At 48.4% G+C, this 22,550-nt stretch overlaps 1 pseudogene across 1 annotated transcript; it reads left to right on the forward strand.

The window, feature by feature from the left end:
- Positions 1–18,267: 18,267 nt before the first annotated feature.
- On the forward strand, positions 18,268–18,574 carry LOC136135556 (cytochrome c oxidase subunit 7C, mitochondrial pseudogene; annotated as a pseudogene). Its single transcript, XR_010656593.1, has one exon. The product of XR_010656593.1 is annotated as a cytochrome c oxidase subunit 7C, mitochondrial pseudogene (transcript).
- The last annotated feature ends 3,976 nt before the right edge of the window (positions 18,575–22,550 follow it).

Genomic DNA, 22,550 nt, shown 5'->3' on the forward strand with positions numbered 1-22,550 from the left:
GCGAGCCCTTCCTCGCTTTCCCCGCAAAGCCCTAGCCTTTGCATTTGTTTTCCCCAACCTGGAGCTGCTCTTACCTCCTTCCCTTAATCTGGTTCAAAGCAAGTGTTAGCCCCTCAACAGCTCTCCCGACTCCCTGCCTGGGTCCCCTTCACTGCCACATGCCCTCAGGGGCCCCCCGTGCTTTCACTTCTCGGGCCCATCTCACCGTTGTGATGAATGAGTTCTGCGTGGGATTCAGGGCCGGCCATGTGGATGGGCATCCTTTGTATTCACTGGTTCACAGGCCCTTGCTCTCAAGGGCCCCACTCTTGGTTGAATGCCCTGATGTCATCAATTCTTAATAACTTTTACCACCAGGCTGGCGGCTTGTAACGGCACAGCTTTTATTATCTTACAGTTCTGGAGTCTGAAGTCTAACATGGGGCTGCAGGGCCGTGTTTCTTCTGGAAGCTGTCAGGGAGAATCCTCATCCCTCCTTTCCCAGCCTCTGGAGGCCGCCTGCATTCCGTGGCTCGCGGCCCCTTCCTCCATGTTCAAAGCCAGCAGTGCTGCAGCTTCTCTTCCCTGTCACCTCTGCTTCCATCATCACATCTTGTCTCTCTGACTCTGACCCTCTTTCCTCCCTCCTAAAAGGACCTGTGATTAGGCTGGGCCCAGATTATCCAGGATAGTCTCCCGCCTCAAGATCCCTAATTTACTCACATCGGCAAAGTCCCCTTCTTTGTCTTCAGCCACTCTCCTCCTCACCCACTCTGCTCCCACCTTACTAGAAATTCCAGTTCTCCATCCTTCCTCAGGACCTTTGCTCATGCAGTTGCTTCAACTTGGATTAGTTTTCCTGTAACTCTTTGCATGTCTCTCTGCCATTCTGGTGGATTCAACTTAAACATCAACTTCGTGGAGAAATCTTTCCTGATCACTGGATCTAAAGTTAATTCATTCCATTATTTTCTCTCCCCAAGGCCTCTTGGTTTCTTTCACAACATTTTTCACAACTTGTCATGGCTTGGTTACCGGTTTACTTTTGTCTATCTTCTTCCCTAAGTTTCAAGCTTCCTGAGATCAGAGATCTGTTGCTTGCACCACATACCCAGCGCCTAGTGTAGCGCCTGTCACCTGGTAGGTGTGCAGCACTTGGTTGCTGTATAAGCGGAACACGTAAGTCAGCGTCCCAGGAACCTACGCCTTCCTTCACATGGATGACCCAGCAGGGTCTTCGTTGGAATGTGTGTTCCCCGAGGTCCCCACAATCAAGGGCTACATCCTCTTCAGCTCTGTGGTCACAGTCTCTGTCTCTGAGAGGCCCAGATTCTAGAAATGGGAGACCAGGTTAGAACCTTGGCTTCGCCTCCTACAACATGTCTTAGACAGCCTTGGCTACGTGACAAACACCCCCCAAGACATAATGGCTTAAAAACAACAGTTTATTACTTTTCATGATTCTGTGATTAGCTTAGTGCCTCATCTGCTGGTTTTGACTGGGTTCCCTCAGCTGGAGGGTCCGCCGAGCTGGAAGGTCCAGGTGGCCTCCCTCGCATGTGTGGCAGCTGGTGCTGGCTGTTGGCTGGGTGGCCTCAGTTGACCTCTCATCTTCCAGTGGGTGAGACCTGCTTCCTTTTGTGGAGGTTTCGGGTCAGCAAAGACAGAAGCTTCCAGGCTTCTTGAGGCCTGAGCTTGGGGCTCGAACAACACTACTTCTGGTGCATTCTATGAGTCAAAGGAAGTCATGAGGCTAGCCTGGATTTAGGGGAGTGGAGAAATAGAATCTGCCTCTTGGTGGGAAGAACAACAGGGAATTTCTGGCCATATTTGATCGTCCATAGTAGGCTGTAAAGCCTTAGGTAAGAGACTTAACCTCTCTGGGCCTTACTTTCCCCCCTCTGTGAACTGGGTCTGTTGGCGTCTATCTTACAGAATTATTTGTGAGAATGAAACAAGATGCACACAAAGTGCTTAGCACACAACCTCTCTCATTGCAAGTGTCCATTGAATAGAAACTGTTATTATTGCTGTTAATGTTATTACATTGTTTATAGTGGGAACTTAGCAAATGATGGATGGATGGATGGGTGGGTGGATAGATGGATGGGTGGGTGGATAGATGGATGGATGGGTGGATAGATGGATGGATGGGTGGATAGATGGATGGACGGGTGGATGGATGGAAGGATGGATGGATATGGGGGCGGGTGGATGGATAGGTGGATGAACAGACAAATGGCTTTTGGTATTCAAACAGTACGTAGCCCTGATGACTTATCTGGACGTGAGAAGTCATCTCATTTCATGAAGTTCAGAGTAAACAGCAGCTCTTTGCTGTTGAGTTCAAACACTGATTTCTAGAGAGACCTGCCCTCTTGCTCAGTTTACGTTTGTCATCTGTATGTGGGAAGTGGGGAAGGTCAGGCAGTCCTACAGCAGGCTTCATGCACACTCCCTCTTTCTGTCTCTCACACACACACACCCCCACCTCCTCGGCCTTGGTTAAATGTAGCCAAACACTAACACTTGTGACAAACACAGCCAAGCTTCCCACTGGAACGCTGAGCAACAAACCACGTGTAGTTGCAGCCCAGGGGGGTTTGTTGACATACATTCCCCCAGGCGCTGGCCGGTGTGGGTGAGGCTGGGACGGGCAGCGGTGAGGGACTCCCCAGCTGGCTGTTCCAGAGCAGAGCCCGCCTCCTTCTAGGTCCTGCTTCAGGGACCTGGCACATCCCCCTGGAGCCAGAGCCTGTCCCCAGTGCTGCCACGGGCAAGGGTGCAGAAAATCTTCCTGGAAAAGATGGTCTTTAAGAACATTTTGCCTCTGGGATTGGCCAGGTGAATTGTGAGAGGGACCTGCTAGTGACATTTTTTCCTACACCAGCCTGACACCGGGTGTGGGAGAGGTGGGGGGTGGATGGGCAGGGAGGTGCGTGAACTTCCTCGGGCTGCCATAATGGATCACCACAAACCTGGTGGTATAAGACAACAGAAATTTACCCCCTCACAGAGGCGAGAAGTCTGAAATCAGGGTGTCAGGAGGGCTGTGCAGCCTCCAAGGGCTTTAGGGAAGAATCCTCCCTTGCCTCTTCCAGCTTCTGGTGGCTTCCCATAGCCCTTGGTGTCCCTGGCTTGTGGCAGCATCCCTCCAGTCTCTGCCTCCATCTTCACATGACCTTCTCCCTGTGTGTCCTCTCCTCTTCTAAGGATGTCAGTCATTGAGTTTAGGGCCCACTCTAATCTAGTATGACCTCATTTTGACGACATCTGCCAAGACCCTATTTCCAAACAAGGTCACATTCTGAGGCTCTGGGTGGACATGAACTGGGGGCAGCACCATGCAACCCAGTACAGGAGGTAAGGCAGAGGCAGACAGGTAGGGATCGGGAAGGGTCAGGATGCTGGTAGCAAGGGTTCCACAGTAGAAACCGGAAGGCTGTGAGCAGTGCAACACTGCCTTTACACTCAGCCAAGTCTGGCCCTATGACTTGGAGGGGCCCACACTGGTCCTTCTCCAGCCGGGCCCCTTCCCACAAGGCAAGGAGCCGTGGAACCAGGGAGATGCGCCCACATGGTCCCACTTCTGGGCCAAGTCCTAGGTGTCCAGAACTCTGGAACCCCCTTCCCCAGCAGCACTGAGCCACTTCCAAAGGCTGCTCAGGTGTCTCCCCTAGCTCTGCCCTGCTGAGGGCAGGCTGGCTTCCAGTGTGTGCACCCCTAAACCTAAGGGAGGCTCAGGGGCAGGCATTTGTGGGGCTTAGGTCAGAACTTGGACTTTTAGCCTGGGGTATGTTCACAGGCCCTTCGAGGCAGAGTGGAGAGTGTGGGGAGAGAAGCGGGTGGTCTGTGGAACTCCAAGGAGTCTGGGAGAGTTCTGAGTTCGGATCTGGCCTTCCGGGTCGTGGTGAAGGTGTGTTCCTTAAAGAGGGAGGCTAGGACGTATTTTATTTACACGGTTTCTTAGCTTGATATCTGACTTTAAATCTGTAGACATATAGTGTACATGGGCTCTTGCTCTGGGCCCTAAACACATTACAGACTGTGAGTTGAGATGGAGGCGCCTGGGAGCCTCTGGACTCAGTACCTTTGGTTCACCACTCCCTGAGTTATGTTGTGTGTGTGTGTGTGTGTGTGTGTGTGTGTGTGTGTGTGTGTGTGTGTTTAACAGTTTGTTGGTCTCCCTTACCAGCATATAAGCTTCATGAAAACAGGGACCTTTTTCTTCTCATCTGTAAAGTGGGATTAATAATAGTCACTGTGGGACTTCCGTGGTGGCCCACTAGTTAAGAATCCACCTGCCAATGCAGGGGACACAGGTTCGATCCCTGGTCCGGGAAGATCCCACATGCCACGGAGCAACTAAGCCCGCGAGCCACAACTACTGAGCCCACGTGCCACAACTACTTAAGCCTGCGCGCCTAGAGCCCGTGCTCCACCAAGAGAGAAGGCACCACAGTGAGAAGCCGGCATACCACAACGAAGAGTAGCCCCCGCTCGCCGCAACTAGAGAAAGCCCACGTGCAGCAACAAAGACCCTATGCGGCCAAAAATAATAATAATAATAGTAATAGTCACTGCTTCATAGAGTTACCAGAGGAGCAAGAGAGCGTGTGGCTGCGAAGCCGGGAGTGCAGGGCCCGGCCCTCAGCGGGCGCCCCGTGAGCTCTGCTCAGGCTGCTGTTGGTTGTCTCTGGAGCCCCAGCACAGGGGAGGGTGCCCGGGAGGTGCTTTGCAAATGCTTTGTGGAATAAATGACGGAGTGGCTGAGGATGCAGGGGACTGTGTCCTCCCCAGCTCGCGAACTTTGTTCCTGAAGGCCAGGTTGGACCAAGGGGTTGCGTGATTCTCAGAACGTCCCCAGAGGCAAATGTGTGCCATCAGATCAATAAACGCAGGCTCTCCCGGCAATGTTTTATTACCAGATTGGCATTTTGAGCCAATTCCTCTGGATGCCAAGGGGAGCCATATTGGAGGAGGGGGCAGGAGTGTACGTAGGAGTGTATATAGGTGAACCATGTGGGAGGCGGCTCTACAAGGCCGAGGTTTTGAGAAATGAGGACAGCTTGGGTAGGAGTGGAGAGGTGAACGGGGAAAGGAGTAAACTGCTTGCTTCCAGGGCTGCCGAGCAGGTCGATGGACAGGACTTAGTGAGGCTTGGGTGAGGCTGGGAGGGGTCAGGGATGACACCTGGTTTCCGGTTAGCCTCACCAGACTGAAGGAGGTACTATCCCTGAGGTGGGGGGCCCTGGGGGAAATCAGACTTGAGGGGAGGCTCTCAAATTCAGCTTTGGACCAGTTGAATTTGATAAGACACCAAGACATCCGTTAGACCAGGTTTGAATCCCTGAGCACATACTGGCCGTATTGTCTGCACCAGGCTCCCTCACTCCTCTGAGCCTTGGTTTTCCTGTCTGCAAAACAGAATACCTCACCAGGTGATTATAAGGACCCTATGTGCAAATCGCCCAACCCAGAGCCGGGCACCATGAAGAGAAAACTATGTGTCAGTATTATTCACTCTGTCAGTGAGAAGCAACAGACACACAAGGCAAATTGGCTTAAACAGACAAATAATTTACTGTTCCTTTAACTAAAATCCAAGAAATAGATCTGAGATCCCCAGAGCTGCATGCAGAACTCAAGCATCGTCACAGGGGCTCCTTATCTCCTTCAGGCACCTTCCACGTGTGTTCACAGTGGTCACTAGCTCAGCAAATCCAGTGGCAAGAGCGGGGGCTCTTTTCCTATAATTCTGGCAAAAAAAAAAAAAGGCACAAGAATGGTTCTGATTAGCCCAACTTGGTTATGTGCCCATCCCAGAGCCAATCACTGTGGCCAGGCTTGGGTCACATGATTTCCCCTGTGGCATGGCTCCCCTGTCGGTGAAAGATAAAGCTGTGCAAGGAAAACCAGCAGACGTCCATCATGTTCTCTGTCTGTCCGGTGGGAGTTTCAGGATAGGAGGAGATGTGTGTGTGAAGTTTCCAGCACAATAGCCAAGACGTGGAGTCAACTTAAATGTCCATTGACAGATGAATGGAGAAAGAAAACGTGGTACATGCAATGGCCTTAAAAAGAAGGAAATTCTGAACAATGTGAACACTTGGATGGACCTTGAGGACATTAACTTAAGTGAAATAAGCCAGACATAGGTTAAGTGAAATAAGCCAGACACCACTCCATGGTACCACTTATATGAGAAATCTAAAATAGTCAAACTCAGAGGACCAGAGAATAGAATGGGGATTTCCAGGGGGTGGGAGGAGGGGGAAATGGGAAGATATTGGCCAAGGGGTACAAAGCTTCAGGTCTGCAAGATGACTAAGTTCTGGAGATCTAATGTACAGCACGATAATGATAGTTAACAACACTGTATTGTACACTTAAAATTTTACCAAGAGGGTAGATCTTATGTTAAATGTTCCTATCACAAGAAAAAAGAATAGTAAAGAAGGTGGGAGGAAATTTTTATAAGTGATGGCTATATCTATGGCATAGATTGTGATGGTAGTTTCACCCGTGTATACTTATTTTTTATTTATTTTTAATTGAACTATAGTTGATTGACAATGTGTTCATTACTGCTGTACAGCAAAGTGATTCAGTTATACATATGTATACATTCTTTTTTAAATATTCTTTTCCATTATGGTTTATCACAGGATATTGAATATAGTTCCCTGTGCTATACAGCAGGACCTTGTTGTCTGTCCATTCTATATATAAAAGCTCACATCTGCTGACCCAAACTTCTACTCCATCCCTCCCCCAACCCCCTCTCCCTTAGCAACCACCAGTCTGTTCTCTGTGTCTCACGGGTGTTTACTTATCTCCAAACTCAACAAGTTGTATACATTAAATATAGATAGCTTTTTGTATGTCAGTCATACCTCAATAAAGAGGTTTAAAAAATAAAAATAAAGTTTCTGGCGCAAAGTAGGAGCTCAGTTCACGGTGGCTGCTTGCGTCAGGATTCTGGAGGTGAAACACCAGAACGGCCCTCCACGGTGCCCTTACCGTCTACATGTTTTAAAGTCCTTTACAAATGCAGCCTCTCCGCAACAACCCCCCATCCAATGGCACCTACTTTTCCTCAACCCCCTTCAGCCTTTCACCAAGCTTAAGAGATGGCACGGGAGAGGCCAGTCAGGGGAGGATTGAGGCATGTCCCAGCCCATGGCAGGGCACCATGCTGTCATCTTTGGTCAACCATGGACAGGCTGTGGGCTGACCCCAACCTGGAGACCCAGGGACTCCCTATTCCTCCAGGACCAGTGGGAAATTCCAGGACCTCTGGCATCCCCCCAACAGCCTGCACTCCAGAGAGAGGCAGACAAGATCAAGAGAATGGGTTTTGCACAGTTAGACAAAGACTTTGATGGTTCGTAACATCAGGGAGAAAATTCCAATACCCCGGGGCAAGCTACGATGTGGATGTTCCTTCAGCAACCTGCTTCTGATTGGAACTGCCCGGAGCCTCCCTGCCAATCGGCATGGGCGCTGAGAAACTGGAATTTTATAGCTTAGCAACGAGAAATCTGGAGGAACTCTGGAATTAATTTAAGGAAACGGGGAGGAAAAAAAAAAAAACAAAAAAACAACGAAGAAGGAAATTAGTAGCCAAATAACCAGACTGCCTGATTTTATTATTACCTTTGTGGCCAAGACAAGTCTTGAACATTTTTGGCATTAAGTACAAGCAGAGTGGGAACCAGCCAGCCATCTTGTCTCAAACTCTGCGATAATGTTTTGTTTTCCTGCACTGGTGCTGGGATGGGGATGTGAACAGAGCCAAGAAAGAACAGACAAAACAGGTACAATAATTAAAGAAAAACCACACCCAGTCTTGTCTGCCATAGCTCCGTCCAGGAGCCTCTTGGCCAGTCTTTTTCTGGAATCATCTTCTATCATGTGACATCATGGATACCAGCCTGTCTGAAATGGGAACTGGAGGTCACGGCAGCTATAGCAATTTCAGATGGAGGCCTAGTCAGAGGTGATGATAGTGTTGGTTGGTCCATTCGATCACTGTTTATTGAGTGTCATTCATGGGTCACAGTTGAGTCAGGGGCTGTAGAACAGAAGTGGATATTCACATTACTGGTCCCTACCCCTGTGGGTGGAGAGTCTAGCTGGTGCAGGGGGGGGCCTAGATATTAATGATCAGTTAATTATATAAGGCATGAAGCCCCAGTACTTCTGTGGGGACTTGGTTCTGGTTCTCATGTCCTAGAAAACATCCATTTAGATGCCTCGCTGTGGGACAGCGTGATCAACTCATCCCAGTGGGCCCAGGACTTCCCTGATTTAAGCACCTAAAGTTCCCAGTCCTGGGAAACCCCAGGATGACTGGTCACCCTACCCTGGGACAGGATGAACTGGGGAAATAAGCCTCCCTTACCACGTGGGGCTTCCCTGGACCTTCTCCCCAAGCAGCCTGGACACAGGTTAAGCAACCGATTCAGCTTGCGGCTTGGAACAAGTTACTTGGCCTCTCGGGGCCACTGCTTCCTCATTTGCAAAATGGGGTTTGACCTGGAGGGCTTTTGGCCTCCTGGTAGTTCTGGTTTCCCAGCCCTGCTGCTGCATTTCAGAGCTTAATCAATGCAGAGGGCCGAGCAAAGAAGGCAGGGCCATGCACCCACGGTGCAGCCGTGGGCAAGTTATCTCACCTCTAATGCCTAGTTTCCTCCTCCATAAAATCGTAGTGATAATAGTACTTACTTCGTGGAAATACGAGCACTCAGTTAAGTGAAAATATTCTATAGGTCTGGCATAGTGGATAGTCAGTAGCTGGAAAGTGTGGAAATCCTGGTTAATGAAAAGTATGATTTAGAGTTATGATCTTTCATTAGTAGTGGCTGCCAGTTTTCAAAAAAAATTTTTTTAAACATGTACTTTATCACAGTACATACTCTTAAGATTGCCTTTTACCTCCGGGTGTCTAGTTCCATAAGGTGGAGACTAGGTCCTTTTTGCCACTGTCCCCCCCCATAATAAAGATTTGTTGAGTTCGTTGAGGTCACATCATACCCATTTTACAGGTGAGAAAATTGAGACTCAGGGAGGTTAAAGGTCCTGCCATTAAGTGGAGACATCAAAAATTGAACTTGGATCTGATTCAGCGTCCTGTCTCTCCACTAATTGGTCTCTACTTCCTCAGGGGGTGCATAGGGAGAGCACGAGTGACAGCAAAGGGGTGCAAGGAGGCAGATCTGGTGTGTGGGGGTGGGACTGTGAAGATCTGACTAGGAATTCTCCAAAGGGAGCAGCCACGGTGGGCCGAGCACAACACCAGCAGCCTGGCCGGATCCTCATGTGGACAGGAACCTTTTGGATGCTGCTTTCTCACCTCACTGGTTGCCATGGAGACAGGAGAGGGTGTGCACACATGCACGCACTGAGATGTATCTCAAACCTGCTACCCAGGCTTGCCCAGAGATGCCAGCAGTGGTGGGCAGGTCAAACCAATACACAAGTGCACACAAGAGTAGAGTACATGGTACCATAAACCCCAGCTATCCATCACCCAGCTTCAATAATCACCAACTCTCAGCCAACCTTGTTCCATCTATACCCCCTTCCCCTCCTCCCTCATCCCAGATACTCAGATACTAAGCAAATTCCAGACATCAACCATTTCTTCTGCAAATATTTTCATTTATGACTCCAAAAGAAAAAGGATTTTTTTTTTTTACCACCATCACACCTACTAACAGTAATGCTTTAATATCAGCAAATATCCAGTGTTCAGAATTTTCTGGTTGTCTCATAACTGTTTTCTTTACAGTTAAAATCAGAATTCGTATAAGGTTCATACATTGTGCCTGGTTGATACGCCTCTTACGCCTTTCTTAATCTGCGGGTTCTCCCTCCCTTCCTCTTTCTTCTCTTGCAATTTATTTGTTGAGGAAACTGGGTTGGTTGCTCTGTAGAGTGTTCCGGTCTGGAATTTGCTTATTGCATCCCCGTGCTGGTGTTATACGTGTTCCTCTGCCCACTCTGTTGCTTGTAAATCAGTAGTTAGATCTAGAAGTTCACTTAGATTCATGTTTGTTTTTTGTGTTTGTATGACTACTTCCTAGTGGCTGTTTTGTATTTCTATTTGAAGACACATAATGTGTGGTTGTCCCTCTTCATGATGTTAGTAGCCATTGATGATCACTGTCTAGATCCATTAGAGGTTGAAAAGGGTGGCTTACTAATTCTATCCTTCTGTCTTTGTTTGTTAGCTGGAATAGGTCTATAAAGAAACTTCCCCTGATCAGCCATTTGGTTACTGTAAAGTATGGTTCATACCAGAAAGGATAAATGCTTGACTCTTCCGCCTGTATTTGACAGTGTTCGAAATAAGAAGTTCATCCCAGGGAGTTCCCTGTGGCCTAGTGGTTAGGATTCTGGGTTTTCACTGCCATGGCCCGGGTTCAATCCCTGGTCTGGGAGCTGAGATCCTGCAAGCCATGCAGTGTGGCCAAAAGGAAAGAAAAAAAAAAAAAAAGTTGGTCCCAACGTCCTCCAAAGATGACAAATGAGTTTATGCTTTTCTGTTTTTCTAAGTATCATTGTGAACTTACAGATCTGGACATACATAACACATTTCCATCCATTGCAGTTATTCCTATTGATGCTCAGAATGTCCCATCTTTGGCCAGAGGGAGCCTCTTCACGTTGTCTTCCTGCCTCCTTTTGATATGTCCCCATAACAGCTTCTGAGCTACTTGGATGATAAGGTGTTCCAGGCTCATCTTGCATATTTCCCGCCTCAGACCTTGAATCAGCCCTATCTCCACAGAACCTGCAGAGAGCACTTCTAGTTGGAAGTGGTGTTTAGAGACCACAACGTGGGTACTGGGAGTGCTCACTGTTAGTGAATTGCCCATTATTTCTAACCTTTTCAGAGGACAGGGGTAGGAAACACGTGCTTTATTTTGTAAGGCAAAATACCGATGCTTCCCATTCAAACTGGGGACTCCAGGTTCTTCACTTCATCTCTGTGATCTTACATGCGCATCTCCTTTCTTCCATGACAGTGTGACAAAGCCTGCTTCTAAAAGCAGAGCTCCCCTTTGTGTCTCCCGCCGAGCAGGAAGCATATGAGAAAGCACTTAAGGCTTTCCCTCAGAAATGAACCCGAGGCCTCTGATTTGGAGGCCTAGAAGTGGCTCTGAGAGAAGCCCATGTCAGGACCCACAAGGGACCACATTCTCATGGCAGACGAACCAGCTCTCCCACCATCCTGTGTGTGGATCCTCTCATCTAACTGCTCTCAATCCTGGCTGCACACTTGAGTCACGTGGGGAATTATAAAAACCCCTCTCAATCACAATTAAGTCAGAATCTCTGGGCCTGGGAGCCTAACATCACTACTGTTTTTTAAAGCGGTCCAGGTAATTTTCACGTGCAGCCAGGGTTTAGAATCACTACTCTAGTCCTTGCTTCTCAGCCAAAGGAAGAGAAGGAAATGAGGGGTATGGCAGATGCTGCCTTCAAAGCCCATTAGCTTGGGATTGAAACCTAGCACTGCCCGTTTCTACCTGTGAAATACCTGGAATGGCACAGAGCAGTAGAACCTTCTGCAGTAATCAAAATCTATATCTGCACCGTCCAGTGTGGTAGCCACTAGCCCCATAGGGTTATTACTGCAGCCTAGGAAGTGAATTTTGGGATTTAAAAAATTTTAAATAACTTACACAGAAATAGCCACAAGTGGCTAGTAGCTACCATCTTGGACAGTGCCACTCTGCAAAATTACTTGACATCTAGGAGCCTCATCTCTGTTAAATAAGGACAAATAAGAGGGACTTCCTTGGGCTGTTGTCAGGATTAGAGATAATGTATATTAAGTGCCTGGTGCACATAAGACATTCAATAAAATGCTGCTTCTTTTCCTTATTAACATCAGCCTGTTTTCTCCTTAAAGAAAAAAAAAAAAGCTTGCCTGGAAAATGAGTGCTCAAAAGCACCCCACCACACAGACTAAAAATTCTGAGCTGTTCCAGAGAAAGTCTCAGAAAATATTCCTTAATTGTAGAAGTTCAATTACAGCAGGAGGTTATCAGTCGCAAGGGCTGTATTTCATTACAGATCTAGCCACAGCTCAATAAATTAAGCAATCACTCAAAATAACATGTTGCTTTAATCCCCTCTTGGAACAAATTCAAGTTGCTTGGTTTTATATTAGCACAGCTCTTGAAAGGCAACTCACATTGGCCTCATTTCTGTTTTCTCAATTCATCAGCCCCTCTCTGGATAAATCTTTGCGTCTGCTGACTAACAGGGTGGAGGATTCCAAGGCGAGCAGACCTCCTTTTATCAAAACCGGAGTGTTTTCCATCCTCTGGCCTCGACACGTTCCATGTTTCATGCACTGAAATTACTGGCAAGTTTATCTGCGGCAAAGACAGAAAGAGACCAAGAGGCAAGAGCCCAGTTCTGAAACACCTCTCAGCAGCCCAGTTCGGATGTGCAAAGCAAACGGTGGCGACTTTTCCACCCTCATCTTCTCTCTAGTGGTTTATCCTCTCACAGTAGAATTTCATTTCCCCTAGAAACTTGGCACTGGAGGTGTCAGCCCGGGAACATATTTGTTTGTGTAAATTAAAAGAAGAATATGTTTTGACCATATTTAAGTTCTGACCGCACTAAAGAAATAAATACTGAGTTGTACAATGCATCCGCTGCACGGTTCTGGCCCACCTCCCCAAACTCTGCCTTTGTTTATAAAAGCCAAACGAGAACTGTGAATGACTTAGCACCTCAGAAAGCCACAGGGACAACTTTGGAGGCCGTGTCCACCCTCACCCAGGTCCACATGGAAAGTCCACTTACCTGAGTTTGAGATTTGCTTCCTCCTGACATGCTGCATCCTTGCCAAGGAGGGCGAGGGTGTTGGAAACAGACACCCTCACTTGTGCATTGTTGGTGTGCCTGTGAATGATGCCACCTTGGTGAAGGGCACTGGGCAATAGCTGTAGAAATTTAAAAATGCACATATCCTCTGACCTAGAAATTCCACTTCTAGGAATGTATCTGATGGGGATACTGGGACACATGCCAGAGAGTATGTATGTTACAACTGCAAAATCCTGGAGTTAACTGAAATGCTGGCCAGTGGGGGACAGGTTAAGTATGGTGCATTGCTAGAAGTCATTAGAAAGATTGTGGTGGGTCAGAGGGCTGTCATGTCTTCAGGATATATTATAACGCCCAGCCCCTCCAATTTTCTTAATGTTAGGAGCCAAAAAAGTATATGCTCTCGACTATGGTTAGAAAATCTATGAAGATTATGCGGACTGCATACGGTGGTTACATTTAAAAAGTGAAACTAGAGTTAGAGAAAAAATGCAAAGGGGCTCCTTTATTTCCCCTGTTTCCTCTGACCAGGGCAATGTAATACAACAATAATACTCTTTTTCATTACGTATCTGTCAGGCCAGTGGAGTGGTGGTGGGAATCTTTGCTTTTCTGGTCTTTATGCCAATCATACAGTGGACTGAATGGCGATCCCCAGAGAGTGAAAAGCTATGTCCACTTCTCTCCCAGAACCTTCACAGGTTTCCTTATATGGAAAAAGATGTGATTAAGTTAAGGGTCTTGAGAGGCGGAGTTTACCCTGGATTATTCGGATGGGCACTAAAGGCAGTTACACGCATCCTTGTATGAGAGAAGCAGAGACAGACAGACAGAAGAACGTAGGAAGATGGAAGCAGAGATTGGAGTGATGCAGCCACATGTCAAGGAACACTGGAGCCACCAGAAGTTGGAAGAGGCAAGGCATGGATTTTCCTCTGGGGCACCTGGGAGGAGTATAGCCCTACCAGAGTTTGGACTTCTAGCCTCCAGAACTTTGAAATAATAGATTTCTATAGTTTTAAGCCACTCGGTTTGTAGTAATTTGTTATGGCTGCCCTAGGAACCTAATACATCACCTGACACCTGTAAAACACATGAAGTGCATAGGGAGAAACAAATTTGGCAAGACTGTGGTTTTTGGTGAATTCATTCATTCCACAGATATTTATTGAGCATCTACTAGGTGCTGAGGAGACAGCAGGGAACAAATCAAAGATGGCTGCCCACCTGGAGTTGACATTTCAGTGAGAGAGGGAGGGAGAGAGAGGGGGAGAGAGAGAGGAGATAAAATAAATAGAACATGGAGAAAGACTGATGGTGGTGGAAGGGAACAAGAAAGAGAACAAGAAAGCATGGAAGAGGGGCAGGGGTCAAGAAGGGGACTGGGAGAATGCAGTTCCCAGGTGACACTGAAGTAGAGGCCTGAAGGGGTTGGGAGCACGAGCTGTGTGTCCACCTGAGGGAAGAGTATCTGGCGAAGGAAACAAGTATAGAACTTGACCCTCTGAGTGATCCATCTGTTGACCAGACTCAGTAGGAGGGAGTGACCCTTTCTCCCCTCCTCCTCCTTTCCCTCCCTCCCTCCCGCATTTGCTGCCCACCTGCTGTGTGCCAGCTGCTGGGGGTGCAAAGATGAGTGAGACGCAGGTCCCCAGGCTCAAGGTCATGGGGGGTAACAGTCATAAGTAAATCATTGCAAATATAATGTGGTGGGCATTGTAGCAGAGGCCACGGCAAGCTGCAGGCTCCATCCTTGGTGGAGAGCAGGGTGGGAAGGGGAGGTGGGTGTATGTTGGGAATGAGGTCGGAGAGAAGCAAGCAAGCAGGAAGAGGGCAGGACTTGAAGTCCAAGAATAAGTGTTTAGCTCTGATTCAGTGGTAGATTAATTGGAGCGGGGGAGCGTGGAGATGTGTCTGGGGAATCTCTCATTCCCAAGTACAGCAGGCAAACCTAGGGGAGAATGAGCTCTGAGGATAACCTACCCCTTTTAGATTCACACAATCCGTGAAGAGGGAAAAACAGTTCCCAAGTCCTGAATTGGGATGCTTTGGACCATACGGAAACCAGAGCTGATCTCAGGTAGCTAAGATGAAGAACAAAAGAGGCTGAGTTGCTCTTGGATCCAGGGACAGAACGCAGCGCCAGTCTCTCTCTCCGCCCCATACCCCCATCCCAATCCTCATTTCTCCCTTCCTCCATACTGGCCTCAGTCTCTGTGGTCACAGATAGCTCTGGATGCTGGAGAGGGGCTGGGAAAAGCAGCCTTCTCACCAGCTGTAGTTAGGGTAATCCTGGATTGGCCCTGCTTGGGTCACATGACCACACCTGGACCAATCACTGCAGCTCAGCTCAGAAGTGGGCTGCTGTGATTGGTTGTATTTGAGTCACGTGTCTATGCCTGGACCAATTACTATAGCTGAGGCTTGGGCGCTGTAAGCGGCCATCTTCGCACTGGGCATCGTGTCCGTTAACGGAAGTTGGGGGGAGAAAGTGCTGGCAGGTGAAAAAACAAAAATAAAACCCTGAGCCATCTACCTCCTCCAGAGCCTTCTCCTGGTTGTGCTGCTTCCACATTCACTCTGCTGAGAATTGCCAAAATCCTGTGTTGGGCTTTGCTTTAAGATCCACTGTCTATAAACCCCAAAGCTGCCAGCCGAATTCACTCAGACCTGTTGTTGGGTTTTTTTGCCGTTGTCATGTTATTTTAATCAAATGTAAAATGTTCTCTTCCTCTTTGGTTTATGATTGCCTCTCCTGCCCCTACGGGTAGGAACTGTGTCTGTCGTGTTGACTACTATATTACTCATGCCTGTGTACTCAGTCTCTTACGTATAAGTCCTCAAATAATTGAACGAATGAATGAATGTTCATTCATTGAACATGCCACAGAGAACAGGTGGCGCTGCAAGGTCCTTATCTGCTCTCTTCAGTGAGTCCCTCTCTTCCACTCTCTCCCTCCTTCTCAGTCATGTTGCGTTCCCCTTCATGACAAGGTTTCGTTAGTCTAAGTGCATCCTTGCAGTGTCATCCCAACACAAACTGCAGGCTCTGAATCTCTAGGTGAATTCTTGGGTTGAGAGTCTAGATGAGCACGAGAAATAAGGTTCATTTGCTTGGTGGAGGCTGTCCTTTGAGAAGGATAATGGAGCTCTGTCTGAGCTGGGAGGGATTGGGTGCCATGATGGTTGCCAGTGTCTGCCATGGCCACCTGCCTCTAATGGGTATCCCTGGTCCTGCTACTGCTCTGGATTGCTTGCTCACCAGCAGGCTTCTGTCCTGCAGCCCCTGTCGTTTGCCGTGATATCACGGTACACACTCAGAGTCCAGGACAAACTGGTGTGGCCAAATAAAACAACCGCAGGTTCTTAGGGAAGAAGGCTTAAGACAAATGGCTCTTTTTAAAAAGTACTTATAACCCACATGTCAGCTGGGGTCATCTTATTTTTGGAGATTCCAATGGAACGGACTTAAACGCTGTCCCACATGCCATGAGAGACCCAACTCTCCTTTCCAGAGATTGGGGGTGAGGGATGCTTGTGTCTCTCCTAGGCACCCAAAGCTCAAAATTCCTGCAGCCAATCAATCAGTTCTCAGTTCTGCTCGGGCGCCCTTTTGCTGGCCTCATGGGCGCATGACTTGTGCTGTTGTACACGGCCTACGTTAAGTTTGATGTTCTACTGTTGTTATCTTGAACTTCTTAGTAATTTCTGAACAAAGGGCTCCACGTTTTCATTTTGCAAATCCTGTAGCTAGACTTGCTTCACTCAGGACCATTCCTTTCCCACCCCACACTGACTCACTCTAGACCACGCCCCAATTCCTCCACTGTCCCCAGATTCCATCCACACAAGGATATGGGTATAGGAGACTTGGCCCGAAGGTTTGGGATGAAAGGAAATGTTGACCTCTCAGCCAAGTTAACGGCATAAAGTGCAGTGTATGGACTGGCTTCAAACTACTCAGTGGGGAACAATGGCGGAGGGAAGGCAGGTGAAACAAGACTGGCAAAAGGTTGATCGTTGTTGAACCTGGAGGATGGGTACAGGGTGCTTTCTCATTTTCAGTATGGTAGGAAACTTCCATAATACAAAGTTGAAAAAGGCACTATATGATGTGCCTCCGGCAGGTCCTCAAAATGTTAAAATGCAGTTGCCGTATGACCCAGCAATTCTACTCTAGATATATTACTCCAAAGAAATGAAAACATACGTCCACACAAAAACACATGAATATTCAGAGCTGAATTATGCATAACTGCCAAATGTCTATCAACTGACAACTGGATAAATAAAATATGGATGTTATCTGTCATAAAAAGGAATGAAGTTCTGATATGGGCTACAGCATGAACAGGATGAACCTTTTTAAAAATTTTTTTTAAAATTTATTTTTGGCTGCATTGGGTCTTTGTTGCTGAGTGCGGGCTTTCTCTAGCTGTGGCAAGCGGGGGCTACTCTTCCTTGCGGTGGCTTTTCTTGTTGCGGAGCACAGGCTCTAGGCGCGTGAGCTTCAGTAGTTGTGACACGCGGGCTCAGTAGTTGTGGCTCGCTGGCTCTACAGCGCAAGCTCAGTAGCTGTGGTGACAGGCTTAGTTGCTCCACGGCACGTGGGATCTTCTCGGACCAGGGCTCAAACCCATGTCCCCTACATTGTCAGGCAGACTCTTAACCACTGTGCCACTAGGGAAGCCCAGCATGGATGAAGCTTGAGGACACAAATGCTGAGTGAAAGAAGCCAGTAACAAAGGATCACATACTGTATGATTCCATTGGTAGGAAATATGCAGAACAGGCAAATCTACAGAGACAGAGTAGATTAGTGATTGTTTAGGGGTGGGGGCTGGGGGAGGGACTGGAAGATTGGGGTGGGGGGTGACTGTTAAAGGGTATGGGGGTTTCTTTCTGAGCGGATAGAACTGTTTTAAAATTGATTGTGATGATGATCGCACAACTCTGTGAACATACTCAAAGCCATTGAGTTGTGCCCTTGAAATGGGTGAATTACATGGTAAATGAATTATATCTCAATAAAACTGTTGGGGGAGAAAGTCATGTCCTCCCCCCGACCCCCTTCTCCCGCCAGGAATCCTTAGGCTCCAGCCTCCTGCCTTTGGGAAATCTCTCCCTCCTCCACCCTCTCTCTGCAGGCGTGTGCGTGCACACACACACACACACACACACACACACACACCCCTTTCCATCTCCCCATCCCGTTACCTTCTTCTGCCTTAAGACATTTTTCACTCTTTTGCCATTGCCACCAACTACAGAGAAGTGCCTTCCCCAAAGAGAAGTTCCTTCCACAGCCAAAGTGACCCATAGAGGTATTTTCCTAAACACTTTGCTCTTTAAGTTACTCACTTCCCTTTCAGTCCTTGCACGCAGGGGAACAAGGTCGTGAGGAAAGGAGCACGAGGTGTGCTGCCTCCATTTCTTCTGCCTTCGGTTTGTGAGCTTTTCGCAGGGCTTCCAACAGCGCTATGTTGGGACAAAGCATCCGGAGGTTCACAACCTCTGTGGCCTGTAGGAGCCACTGTGAGGAGGGTCCAGGGAAGAATTTACCATTTTCAGTGGAAAACAAGCGGCAGTTACTAGCTATGATGACTTTGTACTTTGGGTCTGGATTTGCTGTACCTTTCTATATAGTAAGACACCAACTGCTTAAAAAATAATCCACGAGACAGATATGAAGAGGAGCATTTTAAGTGTGCAGTCTCTGAAGAAGGATCAAACTCTTGAACTCAGCATCCTAGATATGTTTGTAAATAAACTATGGCATAAAAAAGTTACTCACTTGACAGCTATTAAAATTACGATTTTAAAGTCCCCGTGGTGATCTATCATGGCAGTCAGTAACAAGTCCTAGTAGTTGTAAATTCCAAGAGCTTCATAATCCCAAGGAAAGAGGGGCCAACTCAACTTCTCCCAAGCCCCACTGGTCTCTGTTCTGAAACGTAACTCAGTCACCTCACAGGTGGGGAGAGAGGGTGAGGAAGAGCGTTGCCAGGGCCAGGTTCTTGCAGGTTTTGGGGTCTGGAACAGGGTGGGCAAACTATAGCCTATGGGCCAAAATCAGCCCACTTCCTGATTTTCTAAATAAAGTTTTACTGGAACACACAGCCACATCCATTCATTTACTTAATGTCTCTGGTTGGCTTCTTGTTACAACAGCAGAGTGGAGTAGCTGTGACAGGGACTGTATGGTCTGCAAAGTCTAAAAATATTTAGTATCTGGCCCTTTCCAGAAAAGGTTTGCTGACCCGACATGGAAGATCCAGGCTTGAACTCCAGCTCATCACATGCTGGGTGTGTGACCTTGGACAAGTCAGTTCCTCTCTTTAAGCTTGTTTCCTCATCAGGAAACCAGAGGCAGTAACAGTGCCTCCCTTATATGTTGCTTGTGCAATGAAAATGACTTCATACGTGTGAAGTGCTTACTTCATATACAACACTCAATATATGTTGGTGGTTACGATGTTATTTAGAAAATGAGGGCAGTATCTCCTACTTCGTGTGGTAATTATGTGAAGTGATGGAGATCAAGCCTGTGAAAACAGTTGGCCAAAAACACGTTTATTATTGTTATAAATATCTTAAAGGCTTTTGAGAGGATTCTTTGCTTCTTAGTAAAGCTACGTTAAGTTTTGGGGGGGGAGCAAATTTGGAAATGTGTGAGTGTAGAAAACTCTAATTTCAGAGGAAAAGAGGACCCTTAACCCCCAAATCCAAACTCTCTCATTTAGCAGTCCAGGAAACTGTACCCCCTGATCCTCAGCTGGGACTTGAACCTGCCCAGAACTCAAGTACTCTTTTGGCTGAGCTCGGTATCTTCCCCAATAACAGGTGCTCAGGAATCCAGGCCTGCATGTCTTTAAACACTTGTGTTGCCTCTGAGGTCCCCACCAGAACCTGTTTAAACAGTAATCTGCTACGAGGTATTGGCATGCAGGTTTGCGGCCCGGGTTTGCAGCTAGGGGAGGGAAGAGACCTTTGTCTCCACACCCTTCAGGGGATTGTCCAGAAGCCAGCTGAGGGTAGCCACCATTGATGACCTGATTTCCTGGACGGTGTTATTTAAATCGGGTTTAGTTTGGGAGATACGGCAGCCTCCCATCCATTCGCTTTGTTTCACAGTGATTAACTGAGTAGCTAATACATGCCAGGCCCTAGGGATACAGCAATGAATGATTCACCCCCTGCCCTTGGCAACTGACCTCCTTCCTTCTGATGGGGGCGACAATCAAAGAGGCATCTGGGCAATTTGGCCCCATAATAAGTCCTGTATTCTCCCCAGGATTTCAGTCCCACACTAAATACTGTACCAATGAATTGGAAAACCACTCTGGGCCAGCTGTATGATAGATGGATGGTAGGAGTTAAGAGTGCCAGCTTTGGAGTAGGTCAGATCTGGGCAGGACTGGCTCTGTAATTTGCTAAATGAAAACGTGGGCACCTTGTTCGAAAATTATTCAAAATTTCAGGATGACAACAGCAGAGCACTGAACTATGCAGGGCCCACGCTGTGAAGCTGGCCCTGTGCCTGGGGTCAAACTGCTTTCCAGCTGGGAACCATCGGACACAACTCTTCACCTGTCTGAGCCTCCATTTCCTCATGTGAACAGAGATGCTAAGGCCAATGTGAGGTCTGGTTGTGGCTAGTAAGTGAGATGAGGCCGGTACAGCGCTGAGCAGGGAGGGCAGGCTCCGCAATATCACTGCTGTTCTCAGCCTGCAGTGACGGCTGCATTTCATCCTAGGAGAAGAGCGCACATTTATGATTCTTAGATAATAGCTAAGACTTAGACAGCAGATGGTTGATGCCAGACACTGTCTTAAGTTCTTTATGGATGTTCATTTCTTCCTCATTACAACCCTATCATGTAGAGATGGAGAAATTGAGGCCCAAAAAGAAGAGGGAACTTGCCTGTGATCTCACACCAGTCAGTGGAAAAATCCAGATTCAAACATGGGACATGTGGTCCCTGGGTCTGTGTTCTCAACCGACTACGTGTCCCAGGAGTCGACACATCCCTGACAGGCACACTTGCATACACACGCACGTATGCATGTACCTTCTCTGAGATGCTACCACAAGGCGTACAGTGTGTAACTGTCCCCATAAGATGGGATTCTTTCTCTCTCTTTTTTAAAAAATTAATTAATTTATTTTTTGGCTGCGTTGGGTCTTTGTTGCTGCAAGTGGGCTTTCTCTAGTTGCGGTGAGCGGGGGCTACTCTTCGTTGCGGTGCATGGGCTTCTCATTGCGGTGGCTTCTCTCGTTGCGGTGCACAGGCTCTAGGTGCGCAGGCTCAGTAGTTCTGGCACGTGGGCTCAGTAGTTGTGGCGCACAGGCTCAGTTGCTCCGCGGCATGTAGGATCTTCCCAGACCAGGGATTGAACCCCTGTCCCCTGCGTCGACAGGTGGATTCTTACCACTGCGCCACCAGGGAAGTCCCTTTTTCTCTGTTTACTTGCTCTTTTGTCTGTGCCCCGCGACTCAACTTGGAGCCCCATGAGGGCAGGCACTGTCTTGCTTCCTGCTGTACCTCTGGCACCTGGCGCTGTGCTGAGCACACAGTAGGCCCTCAATAGACATGCACCAGTGAAGGCAGGTGGGAAGCAGGCATCCTGCCAGAGCGCTCTGATCCAGAATCAACAGCCGCAGTTCCCAGAACCTCAAGACTGCGGCCGTAAGAACTTGTTTGGGGGCGATCTCGTGCCTAGAGGAACCATTTCATCCCCTCCTGGCTTTTCTCACTTGGGGTCCTCTCACTGTGCAAGGCAAGGGGGGTGAGAGGCATTTAAGGGGTGCCCTAGGGCCCAACCCCCATCCTGGCAGGCTGCAGGGTGAGGGCACGGGTTGTGCTCTGGCAGCTGGGCCACAGCTGTCTGCCAGCTTCTCGGTGCCTGCCCCAGCTGGCCAGCTGGGCCCTGATGCCACCCCCCACCCCATGACACAGCAGAAAGTGAAACCAGAGCCCGCCCCTGCTGGCTGGGACCCAGTGCTTGCTGTTTCCCCATCCCAGGGGGTGGGTGGGGAGCTGATGCCCAGGCCTGGCACCGGGTGGCCTGTCCAAGGAATACCCCTCCAGGCCAAGGGTGCTGCTGTGCCCCCTGCCCATCCCAGGGCCTCCGGTGCCCACTGCCTCCTGAGCCGTGCCCTGTGTGTGAACCATCATAGCTGCTCAACTGAGTCCCATTAACCCCTGATCGTCACACTGCTCTGAGACAGGGGGTTAATTATTCTCCCCATTTCGCTGAGAAAACTGAGGCTTAAAGAGGTGCCTCGGCCAGGAAGGAGGGTGCTGGGGCAGCAGGATCTTAAAATAAAAGACAAATCAGAGCTATGGGTGGGCATAGGGGCGGAGATCCAAGGGGTCTCACTGGTGTTGGCGAGCAGGGCAGGAGTTTGTGGGGGAAGACACGTGACCCCCAGGTTGTCACAGGTCGAGCCCCCTGCAGATTGGAATTGGCAACCTACCCCTCCCCACACCAACTCCATGGGTGCAGAAAATCCCTAAGACAAACAAGATTTCTTAAGAGGTGGACTATGGGGAATTCCCTGGCTATCCAGTGGTTAGGACTCCACGTCTCACTGCCGAGGGCTGGGTTCAATCCCTGGTCAGGGAACTAAGATCCCAAAAGCCATGCCATGCGGCCAAAAAGAAAAAAAAAAAAGAGGTAGACTTTGAAACTTTAGAAAGTATCATCTT

Source organism: Phocoena phocoena, chromosome 15 (genome assembly GCF_963924675.1).
Source record: "Phocoena phocoena chromosome 15, mPhoPho1.1, whole genome shotgun sequence".
Lineage (NCBI taxonomy): Eukaryota > Metazoa > Chordata > Mammalia > Artiodactyla > Phocoenidae > Phocoena > Phocoena phocoena.